The following is a 12,396-nucleotide window of genomic DNA, read 5'->3' as shown; positions in this document are numbered from 1 at the left end:
TACTCTCTTTTTTAAATTATGAATTTATTATTATTGTCAGGTAATTTTTTCGGTCCAAATTCTGGATCAATAACTATTATAAAATATTTAAATCCCAAATAAGTGAAATATAAAAGGAAAGAAAAAAAAAATGGCAGTATTTTGAGTGTCTTAGGTCTATAAAAAAAGGGTTCGCAGGACCCATGAAAGTAGGCCGAAAGTGGGTCCCACATTCACGTAGAAAGAAAGGACCGTGTTTTGTTTCTCACTATAGGCAAAAAGTTATCCGTACGTTATAGTAGTGGAATGGAATCTTTTATCCCTTCTTTATCTAATTTTAATTTAACAATTTACAAAATTAGTCCTAAACTTTCACATATTCATCTATTTGATCCCTACAATTTTAAAAAGGTACAATAGATCTCCCGTTTGTTTTTGTTTCTTTTTATAAATATTAAGTCTATTTTCTTTCTTTCTTTTTTTTCTTTTTTTTTTTTTTTTATATAAGAATTTGCATTTTTTTAAGCAAAATAGTTAGATTCTTAGTTAAATTTCAATAACAAAAAAACAAGTTTTTAAAAACTATATTTTATACTCTGTTTCAAAACTATTTAGTTTTTTATTTTTTAAAATTAAATATATTTCTTTTCAATTTATTGCAATGATTTACATTTTTCTTAAGCTAAAGAGTTGCATTCTTAGTCAAATTCCAAAAACAAAAATAAGTTTTCTAAAAACTATTTTTTTTAGTTTTAAAAATTAATCCAATTTTTTAAAACATTAGTAAAAAGTAGACAATTGAAAAGTGCTAGGATGACTCGTCACTTGATATGCAGATGTTAAACGGAAAGCACTGACAACCATTGAAACAACAAACATATTAACTGCAAATAAACAAGTAAGGACACATAGAAGTTGGTAACCCAGTTCGGTGATGAACCACCTACGTTTGAGGGCAGTGTACCCAAGAAAGATAATCCACTAATATTAAAGAGTTAAGTAGTTTATAACATAGTACTTATCTGTAATACACGACCACTACAGTGACTCACATAGAACTCAACTCACTGATCACTCTCCCTTCTAGATGTGGAACTCCCTCCAAAGTGTACTTAGGCTTCCCTTAAGCTTGACAATATTAGTGTTGATCATCTTGACTTCTGACGATGACTAAGACTCCTCTCATGATGATATCTTTCCTCAAGTCAACGAACTCCCTTCACTGATGAATCTTAGGACCCTTCTAAGATGGAAAACTCCTTCGAAGTTGAATCTTAGGCTTCCCTAAGACTGAGAATTCCTTCTCTAACAGTAATGTCTTAGGCTCCCTTTAAGACCGTGATTCACTTCGAGATATTACACTTCAATGGATGAAGAACTTGCACGGTGGAATAATGATCAAGGAGCAAGAACACAATGTAAAACAAATCGATTGTTGAAGGAAATCGTCTTGCTTAATAAAATATGTGGCTGGCATAAATGGAAAACATAATTCTCTTTTAAGTAGACAAATTCAAGAAAGAAAACAAATCTCCATTCGGAATAACAAGGACACGTTTTGATAAAGGAAAATACCAGCAAAATATTACAGTCGAATATTTTCAGATAAGGAGATATTTTGCAGAAAGATACTCTATTGTCATAGACAGATGTTAAGACTTTATTTGAGACATATGCAAAAATCACTGCCTTAGAAAAATATAAAGCCAACTAAACAAATCTCCAGCAAAGTCCTCCTTTGGTATATATATTTTTATTATTTTTTATAGGAAGAACAAAAGCAAACAACTGAAGAAAATCACAATCGGGGATCTCCATGAGCAGCGGAAGTGGATCGTTCTAAATCTCATTCGAATGAACACATACAATTACAGTCTAACCGAAAATTAACAAGTTATGCACAAACCGAAATTACAGCATGCTACTTTAAGAAACAAGGGATAAAGTATGTGTACCTTTGAAGAACCATTCTTCAAGAATCCCTCGATCAATCTCCAATGTGTCCAAACGCAGTACTCGAATGCAACGAATAGCACACAACATGTACATGGACATAACGAACGTTTCAATGCTCCTCGAACTCAATTGAGTCCAACTCGATTCACGAACTTAGTAAAGACACCACCACAAGTGTTACCTTAGTATTCTCGGTGTGAGAATCCAAAAGTTGTAGGCCCTGTGTGATCTTGGCTTAAGGAAGAGAAGGGGTCTATGATCGAGTAAGTGGGAGATAAAACACTGTTTATCGCATAGACGATGTACTCGATCGTTTAGTAAGCCCACCTATCGCATAGACTTTGTTACTCGATCGTGTAGTAATGATCAGCTAAGTAACTATCGTATATCAACTCTACACAATCGTTTAGTCTCTCAATGGTATCACTTAGTAAAACAATTTTACTTGACAGCTCTTTTTCGTGAGTACTTTTGGAATGAAACAACTTCTAATTTTGGAAAATAATTTTCCTTTTATCTCACGGTTACCATAAAACTACCAGTAACCTCCCATTTAATTGGTTATTAGAGAAAAAGAAATTAATTATTATATAATCAATATATTATGAATAAATATGATAACCAACATATTTTATTATATTTATAACATATAGTTTTAATATTTCATCACATGAAACATATAAAACATAGTTCTTTTTCTAGTTTATGGTACTTAATATAAATCATATTTATATTAATTCCTCCATTTAATGTATCTCATACATCACACCAATTATATCACATATAATTGAATTTCCTCTTATTAATTTGAATGCTTCGATCTAACCCCAAAATCAGATTCTCAACTTGAACCCATTAAGCTACCAATGGGACCTTATGGACCTGTAGATTGAAGCTCCAACAGTACATGAATAACTGACTAAACTCTTTAGTCACGAGATTTACCATTCGTTAACTGTCGGACACTCCACTAAAGACCGATAGCTGCACTATTCTCACTAAAAGATATATTTATGTGTCCATATAGCCAATCAACTGTGCAATAACCTTTCACAAATCGCTTGTGAGTACAGTTGGGCCAATTTACCGTTTTTTCCCTGTAGTTACATCTAACTCCTTAAGTACCACTGATTCCTCTAATGAAAAATAAGTCATAGTCCTACTATGACTGAGTCCTCTCTTCCAAAGAGAGGATGTGACAACTATGTTCAAGACCCGGAATCAACCCTTAAGGGAGAAATTTATCTATTTACCCTTGCTTTGGGGAAGAAGTGAATTTTGTCTTGTGTAACTGAGTTCCCAGCTCCCCAATCAGACAAATCCCCAAAAAGGTAGGCTTGTTGAGTTGGCAATTTGACTACTTTCACCCATACTAATCAAAGAACCGCCTCAAAGGCAAGAGTTCCCAAAACACTCAGGATTAAGGTCATGTCACCTATGGTCATTTTAGTGAAATGTAAATCTCAATTATCAACGGCGTTATATAAAGAGACTAATCATCTCGTGGTTCGGTCTTATACAAACTCTTTGTATAGGACACCTCTGCTCGAATGTCTCCACATGAATGGTCAGGATCAGACCATCTGTAACAGTTTACAACACTTAAAACATCTACAAAACGGGTCGTATCCGTAGTGTCACCAGGATAAGGTATCCCTAATTTATCCTTATACTACGGACCATTTAGGTTATTTTTTAAGGCATGATCCACTTGTATGTCTCACATACATGCTCAAGTTTCATAAAATAACCACGAATCTTAGTTTATTGGATATGAGTAAATGCAAATGAAATAACTCTTATTTTATTAATAACAATGTGTGCAAAACTGTTTACAAACTACGAGACTCCGGGAAAATTAGGACACCAATCCCAACAACAACTGTTCATAAAGAAAAAAAGATGTTTGAAATAAAGGCTTGATAAAAAGTATAGCATCATTAGTAACAACATAAAACAAGCCCAAGCAGCTAAGGCTTCCAAAGCAAATCAAAACATAACCATAAGTCTAGAGCAACAACAATCCAAACACAAGATCATATTTAACAAAATATCAAACAAAAAATCCATAAGAAAAGCCAAATACAACAACCACAACCAAATACTCCTCTTTTCTGGTTGTAAAAAAAAAAAAAAAATCAACTATTCGGTTGAGAAGAAAAAGCTCCTCCATCCTTGGACAAAACATACTGCATAATCTGTAGAACCTCATCAACCTCAGTCTTTCTTTCCTGAAGTCTGTTCATCACGGACTCAAGGTCACGAGATTCATTTGATAACAAGTGAGTGATACGGTTACCAAAAGAAACTCAATTAAAGCTTTGCTTGGAACATGAAAATGATGAGTTGTGGTGGTAGTGTTCAAATCTTCCCTATAGAAACTTTGGGTTGATGGAGAAAAGACTTAGAGTAGGCCCAAAAGATTCTGTAGGGGAGAGAAAATCAGGCTTCTAAGACAACAAAATACCGCATATAAGACGAGGAAAACAAATAGGCAATTTAAGAGCTGTGGTTCCAATGTGGGTTTTAATCTGGTTCAGCACAAATACACTATAATTAAACTGAGCTTGAGTCCCTATCTGATATAACAAGGTCACAAGAGAAATGGATAAGCCCAATTTGTGAAAGGAGGGACATTAATTATAAATGCCAATCCCATGCAGAAGGGCATATTTAACACTCAAAACAACTGTAGGCAATTGACCCCTTCGTAGCCATGTGGAACGGGCTCCTCTAGTCAGTTGAGACACTAAATCTCTAAGGAAAGGACATTGTTCCTTCACATTCTCAAGGCACATTTCAATGCAGAAATTGATTGATCAAAGCAGTAGAGAAAACAAATGGATGACGCCTAATATGCACCCTCTAGTAATCTAGCCTGGCTGAATATGAAAATCCAAAAGAAAGATTCACAATAAACTCACGAACAAGCTGGGGATAGTAGGGTCCCAAGTTCAAAACAGTCCGTTCAAGTCCAGCAGCATGAATCAACTTCATAAGCTCAACACATTATTGAGTACGGTTAGATAATGCTTTCTCATCCACAATTTTGCATTTAATAACATACTTCGACAATGCTTTCTCATCCACAATTTTGCATTTAATAACATACTTCCATAGGTTGGCATCCTCCTCAGAGTGGAAAGAAACACCATTTAAAGACACAGAGGGAATGTTGGAAGTAGCTGGCTGTTTTCTTTTCGCCTAAGTGGAAACCCTAGTGACATGAGCAGAACCAGTATCATCATTGTCCAAACTGCTCTTGAAACCCTAGTCTAAAGCTTCCTCAAAAGCGAATTTTCTAGATTCATTCCCAGATGTCTTAGAGGAGGCATCAACATTCACATTAACAACATAAAAAACACCAACATCAAGTACAATTTTTCTTGATCGAATCTCTGCGATAGTCATATTGTCTTCATCGTCTTTGTCATCAGAATGAACAGAATGGGGAGAATTCACATGACTTTAATCATTGGAGTCAGTAGCATCATCAAATAAAGCAGCATGTTTCACATTCTCAGGAATTTCAGTAGTCAACAAATCATCAGAAACAAGTCTTTGATTCGGTAAAGAGGAAGACTCAGTCAGAGTCTTGACATTCTCTTCAACAGTTTGAGCCTCTTCACTAGGCCCAATATTAGTCACAACCAGAATCGCAGGAGCATTTACCGAATCAATAACATCAAGAAAAAGCATAAGAAATATTTTCAACATCAGTCCTTAAAATATTTTCTTCAAAGACATTCACCCTTTCAGTTTCAACTAACTCAGCAATAGTCTCAATAGTACACTCAAAAGGTACAAACAAATGATTAAACTCATAACTACAAGGAATAATAACATTTTTTTCCCAAAATAATATAAGAAGCACGAGCAGTAGATTCAACAGTGCTAGAACAAGATGCAAGATTTTTATTATAAATTAATCTAATCTCGAGAACCCTAGCTCTTACTTGATCTTTGATTGGTGGTTCGACAATCTTATTAGGGTTTCTAGGCATGGATATAAAATCATGCATGTGATCAAAAGAATCACTTAAAGTATATTTTTCAATATTTGGACGGATTTCTTTCTCAGGTCCAATCAGGTCAGACAATGTCAAGACAGAGGAGCTCACCTTTTCTTTTCTTTTTGATTCGTAAATCAATCCTACCCTAAAACGTCTCCACTTTGCCGAGGGAGGAAGAACTTTGATTTCATTTTGTTGAGAGGGAAGTCCAAGCACATGAACTCCATATTTGTTGATTGAAGCGGGAGGGACATCCTTAGGCACATGCAACTTTCGTGGCCTTCTCTTTGTATCTTATCATTTTTTAGTCAGAAGTGTGAGTCCTTTGACGAGTACTCACCATTAGAGGAGGCTTAGTATGACAAGCAAGCACACAAATTTTGTAAAGAGACAGTTGAGAGAAGGACAAACCCATGAGATATCAGGGAGTCTTGCCACGCTTAGACTTCCAACAATTCAAATTCAAAAAGTAATTTGAAAATAAAACACTGTTAAACTTCCCTGAACTCCCTACAACTATCATTAAGGTAGTTATTTGTAACAATAACTTCATGGGCTTTCATGCTTGATGGGCCAAAATCCTCAATTAAACGGTCCACGAATTTAATTGTTATGCCTTCAAGACACAAAGACCCAAAGCTACTCTCAGGGCCTCAAAACGATCAACATCTAATGCCTTGTAAAAATGTCTGCTAATTGATTTTTAGTGTTGATATGCTTTAACTTGATTTGCTTACTTTCCACAAGGTTAGGAATAAAGTGGTGTATCATGTCAATGGAGGAACTCATACTGAAGAGATCCTTGAGCAGAAGCAAGATCGACCCAAGTCCATTTTTCATTGAATGTAAAATTTACAGTAAATAAAGAACAAAATATGCATTTATATAAATTACAACATGCTATAAAAAAGGTTTTTAGAAACATTACCTTTGAAGACCTTTCTTCAAGAATCCCTCGAACAACACACGAACATCTTGAAGACTTTCTTCAAGAAAACTTCGATCACGAACACTACCACAAAGGCTTCCTTGGTATTCTCAGATAGAGAGCCCATGAGTGGTTGGCTCTGGCTATTTTGGATTGGGAAAATTTTAGTAGTAAAGAGGAAGGTTTGAAATTGTTCACCAACAACTCAAAACCACACACTGAACTCTTCTATTGTTTTCCAATCACAATAATGAAGAAGAAAAAAAAATCTCTTTTTCAACATGCCAAATATATCAACCACTCACTCACGTGGGTGGAGAGAAAAGAGAGACACTCTTCCTTATTTTTAAAAAATAATATTTAATATAAATATAAATATGATAACTAACTTATCATATTATATATATATATATATATATATATATATATATATATATAATTATAGGGGTCTTTTTAAATATAAAAAATATTTAAAAATATTTACACTTTATAGCAAAAAGTTCCAAAAGCACAAGCACTTTTAGAACTTGTTGTTATAAAATGTAAATATTTTAGGAATTTTTTTATTTATAAGATTTTTCCTAAATTATATGTTATATCAAATATAACATATAACCTATAATTTTAATATTGTATCATATACAATATAATCTATAGTTTCTTTTCTCTCTAATATGACATTTATATTAAATTTAACAACTACCAATTCATATAGTCTATATTTGAATCTTATTCAAATATTTATTTCATCTCATTAAGCTATAATGTATCAAATATATTATAATAATTATATCAAATATAATTAAAAAAACTTAATTATATCATATATAATTAAATCCCTCTACTAATTTGAAAAATTCAAATTAATCCAAAAACTTATTCTCAATTAATCATATTTAGCTACCATGGGGACCTCATGGATCTATAGCTTGAAGCTCCAATGGTACATGAATAATTAATTAAATTCTTTAATTAAATTATTCATCATCCGTTAACTGTCGGACACTCACTAAAGATCGACAGTTGCACCTCTTCACACTACAGATATATATTCATTGGATATAACCAATCAACAGTACGATGACTCTTCACAAATTGCTTGTAAGTATAATTAGGCCAAAGTTACCATTTTCCCCCTGTAGTTACATCTAACTTCTTAAGTACTACTGATCCCTCTAATGAACAATAGATCATAGTCCAACAATGACTAAACCTTCTCGAGCCAGGAGAAGGTGTGACGTCACATTGTTCAAGTCCCAGAATCAGTGCTTAAGGGAGCAATTTATCTACTTACCCTGACCTCGGGAAAGAAGTGAATTTCTTCTTGTGTAACTGTGTTCACAGCTCCCCAATTAAACAAATCCCCAAAATGGTAGGCTTGTTGAGTCGACAATTGATGAGAAGAAAATGTAATCTTTTTTTGATATGCGTTGATTTCTATGCGTTGATGGTCATGCATTGAACTGAAGGGTATGCAATATGCGTTAATCGTGTATGCGATGACCATGTATTCCTGTTACAAGTTTTCTTGCTTTCTCGCCAAGTATAACGAGAAGGATGATCTGAGGTCGAACACAGGGGCTTGTAACTAAATGATGTTTGTAAAGTAATGCATTTGAGGTGGTGAATAAAAGTAAAAAAAAAAAAAAGAAGTTAATGGACTATGCGCTACTCCTACTCCTAACTAAATAGATTGAGCAATGGAAGTGTGTCTATGAGAGTTGGTAGAGATGCGACAACTGTTAATGTATAATAAGGTACATGAAGAAATAGAATTATGGAGGGAATAAATTTACCACATCATTATGCTTGGTCGCAAGAGTAATCCTAGCTTGTCACACTAACGCATCGCACACTTCTCGGTGGTTAGCCACATGTTTATATCTCTGTAACGTATGGTTTCATTGAGCATAAGATTATTCCTATCTCTAGGAACACTGCTTACTTTGCTTAGTGAGTTACCCTCTCGGGTAGTTAGCTATAGCTACTCAGCTCATAGACAAGCATTGCAATAGCCTCGCACTAAGCAAAGAGGATTTGCTCGTTATACTCACGCAACGCACACCTCTCGATGGTTTACTGCATGCATCATATTTCTATACCACATGATTGAGTATACGATAACTCTTGCAATCAACACTTAACTAAACGATGAACGTAAATGAAAGAAGAAGAAGATGATGAGATGGTGCTGAAGAAACTAAAGAGATGCATTGATTACAAAATATATTAATGTCTTAAGCCAAAATGTAATACAATGCAGAGATAAGAGGATAGGTTGAAAGCTAGATGTAGGCAATCTCTTGCTTCTATCAGAAACGTCAAGGCTGCTGGTGATGCCATGGATGAGTGGTGGAGAAGTCTCTCTCGAGCTCTATATCTGATGAAACTCTGGTCGTCACTCGGAAAGGGTTGTGGAAGTGAAGAACTCTCAAAGAATGTCTTGCTCACAATCTCATTTGTGATCAAAAGAATATGCCTAAGGCAGAGACTCGGATGGCTTGAAGTTGGGCTCTAAGGCTCTATTTATAGAGCTAAAATGCCGACAACATTGGTAGTCCCGCTCTCAATCACTTTCACTTCTAACGCAGTAGGTGAAATGTCAGCATCATCTTATCTTTTTTATACTCCCAAGGAATGCGTTCATGATTGTTTCTTCTAAATTATCAACATATTCCACCCACCTTGCGATCAACCTTCTATCACAGTTATCACTCATGTAGCTGCAGCATTCCATGCGACAAACTAGTCTTCATAAAGATTAACGCATGCGATCAACTTTGCGATGGTCAGGGATCAACGCATGTGATCAATTCCTGCAATAGCTACAAAAATAGACATTTTGACGCAGAATAATGCATGATATAGGGTTAGCGAGGATTTTCAGTGCTGGTCGACGCAAGCTCGCTTTTACACATGAATTCTTAGTATTATCAACGCATATTCTGCTCATTAACCCTCATAATTCTAAGTAAAAGACTACAATAGCTTGTATTTCTACAAGCTATTAGTGATCTGGCCACTCTCACCCATACAAATTAAAGGATCGCCATCATAGGCAGAAGTTCACAACTCAGTCAGGATTCAGGTCATGTTATCTATGATCATCTTGGTGAAATGTAAGTCTCATTATGAACGATGTTATAATGAGACTAAACATTTCGTGGTCCGGTCTTATACAAACTCCTTTGTATAGAATATCCCCGCTCACATATCTATACATGAATGATCGGGATCAAATCATTTGTAGCACTTTACAATAATCGTAACACCTACAAAGCGGGCCATACTCGTAGCGTCACCAGGATAGGGTACCCAACCTTATCCATCTACTACAAACCATTTAGGTTATCACTTATACATGATCACCCGTATGTCTCTACATACATGTTTAAGTTACAAAATAACCTTGGATGTTAGTTTATTGGTTTGTGGTTAATGCAACTAAAATATCATATATTTTATTAGATAGACAATGAGTTTAAATAAAATATCATATATTTTATTAAATAAACAATGAGTTTGTTCAATAATATTTACCGATTATAGAACCCAATGAGATTTAGGGCATTGACCCCAAGAGTCAATATGTTTGGTATGGTGGAATTAAACTGGATTTTTGGCTATATTAATCGCACTTATGTTGTCACAGTAAAAAGTCATGACATCTTGTGGGACATCATACTCCAGTAACATTTGCTTCATCCAGATCAATTGAGTACAACTACTTCTGGCTGCAATGTATTCAGCTTCAGCCGTTGACAGGGAAACAATTTTATTTCTTTTGAACCACGAAATCAAGTTGCTGCCCAAGAAGAAACAACCTCCAAAATTGCTCTTTCTATCCTCTTAGTTGCCTGCCCAATTAGCTGATGGAACAAACACATGCGCAGTGGAAGAAAAACAAATCTAAAGTACTATAATTAGATTAATTATAAAGATAAGCATGTATGGAATCAAACAAGTAAAAGGGGAAAAGAATACAACATTTGTGGTCTTTGAATCTTCTCCAAATCAACTCCAATCTCCTCAGAATGGTTTGTAGACCACCATGAGAGTCTTCCCGACTATTCTCCAGCATTAGAACAGGATAGTGGAATCCGATGAGTGACTAATTTGGAGAGAAAAAAGCTAAAGCTTTGAGAAAAAAAAAATCTCATCTTAACCCACTATGGCCAAGAGGTCTTCAAAAGCATTAAACACTCCTTTTAAAGACCATTACATGCAAACATGCAACTTTGAGTTTGATGAGAATTTGACACTAAAAAATCCACTAACTCAAAAAATGGGATTTAGTGGGACAAGTGTCTTTAAATGAAAACAACACTAAGCCAAGCAAAAGTTGGCATTTCCCACTCACAAATGTTGGATCTTTCCACTAACTTGGTCAAAGTTTGACTCTCAAAGTAAAATCTTTTAAACAAATTTGACTTTTTGATTTTCAAAAAATAAAATATCAACAATTTGACTTCCATTGCATTTTTTTTACCTAGTCAACAATTTGACTTTTAATGCAATTTTGACCAAATCCATTTAATTTTAAAAATTAATTCTAATAATCAATTTTCAAATTAAAATTAAAAATAAATAAATAAATAAATAAATAATTTAATTTAATATTAAATTCAACACTAATCCCTATTTATATGAATTTCTATTCATAATCTTGATATTTAAATCTTATTTAAATATCTCTTATTTTCTCTCTCTTTCTGTTTAATTTACAATTAAACATTAGGTTAAATATATCGTATATATTTAACGATTTGCTCCAAAAAATTGAATTTGAACACTTCAAATTCGTTCGTCACACTGTTCTATGGTTTTGTCCGACATGAGCTAGTAGGGGAACCTTATGGACCTAAAGATTAAAGGAAATTTTCGGAAAAGATCCTTTGAGTGGAAGCAAAGATCGTCCTAAATTCCTTTTTTTATTAAATATAAAGTTTTACAGTAAAACAACAACAAGATATGCATTTACTTAAAATTACAGCATACTTTAAAACAATCACATAGGGTTTTAGAAACTCTTACCTTTGAAGAACCCTTTCTTCAAGAACTCCCTCGTACAAGTCACGAACGGAACACCTTCCATGCGGATCTCCTTCTTCAAGAATAGACACCACCACTCAAGAACCCTCTGTATTCTCTTAGGATAGAGGATTCAAGCAAGAGTTGTGGGCTTTGTTTGAATCCTTGGAAGAGGGAAAGAAGATGGAGAGAAGGAGAGGGAAGAGAAGAACTTTTCTTCTCTGAGTTTTTCCTTAGAGAGAACACTTCTTCTTTTCTGAGAGAATTAAGGAAGAAGATGATTATGCAACTTCTTGAATCTCACGTAAGTTAACTTGATAGAATGAGGGAAGGAGTTAAATTAATAAAATAATATATATATATATATATATAAAAATAATTATTACTTTATTATATATATACACTATATGTTATATCAAATCTAACATATAACCTATAGTTTTATATTGCATCAAATATAACTTAAGCTATATATTTTATTTTCTCTCA

This window comes from Benincasa hispida, chromosome 8 (assembly GCF_027475165.1).
Source record: "Benincasa hispida cultivar pf3 chromosome 8, pf3_genome.v1.1, whole genome shotgun sequence".
NCBI lineage: Eukaryota > Viridiplantae > Streptophyta > Magnoliopsida > Cucurbitales > Cucurbitaceae > Benincasa > Benincasa hispida.
This window is presented reverse-complemented; position numbering follows the sequence as displayed.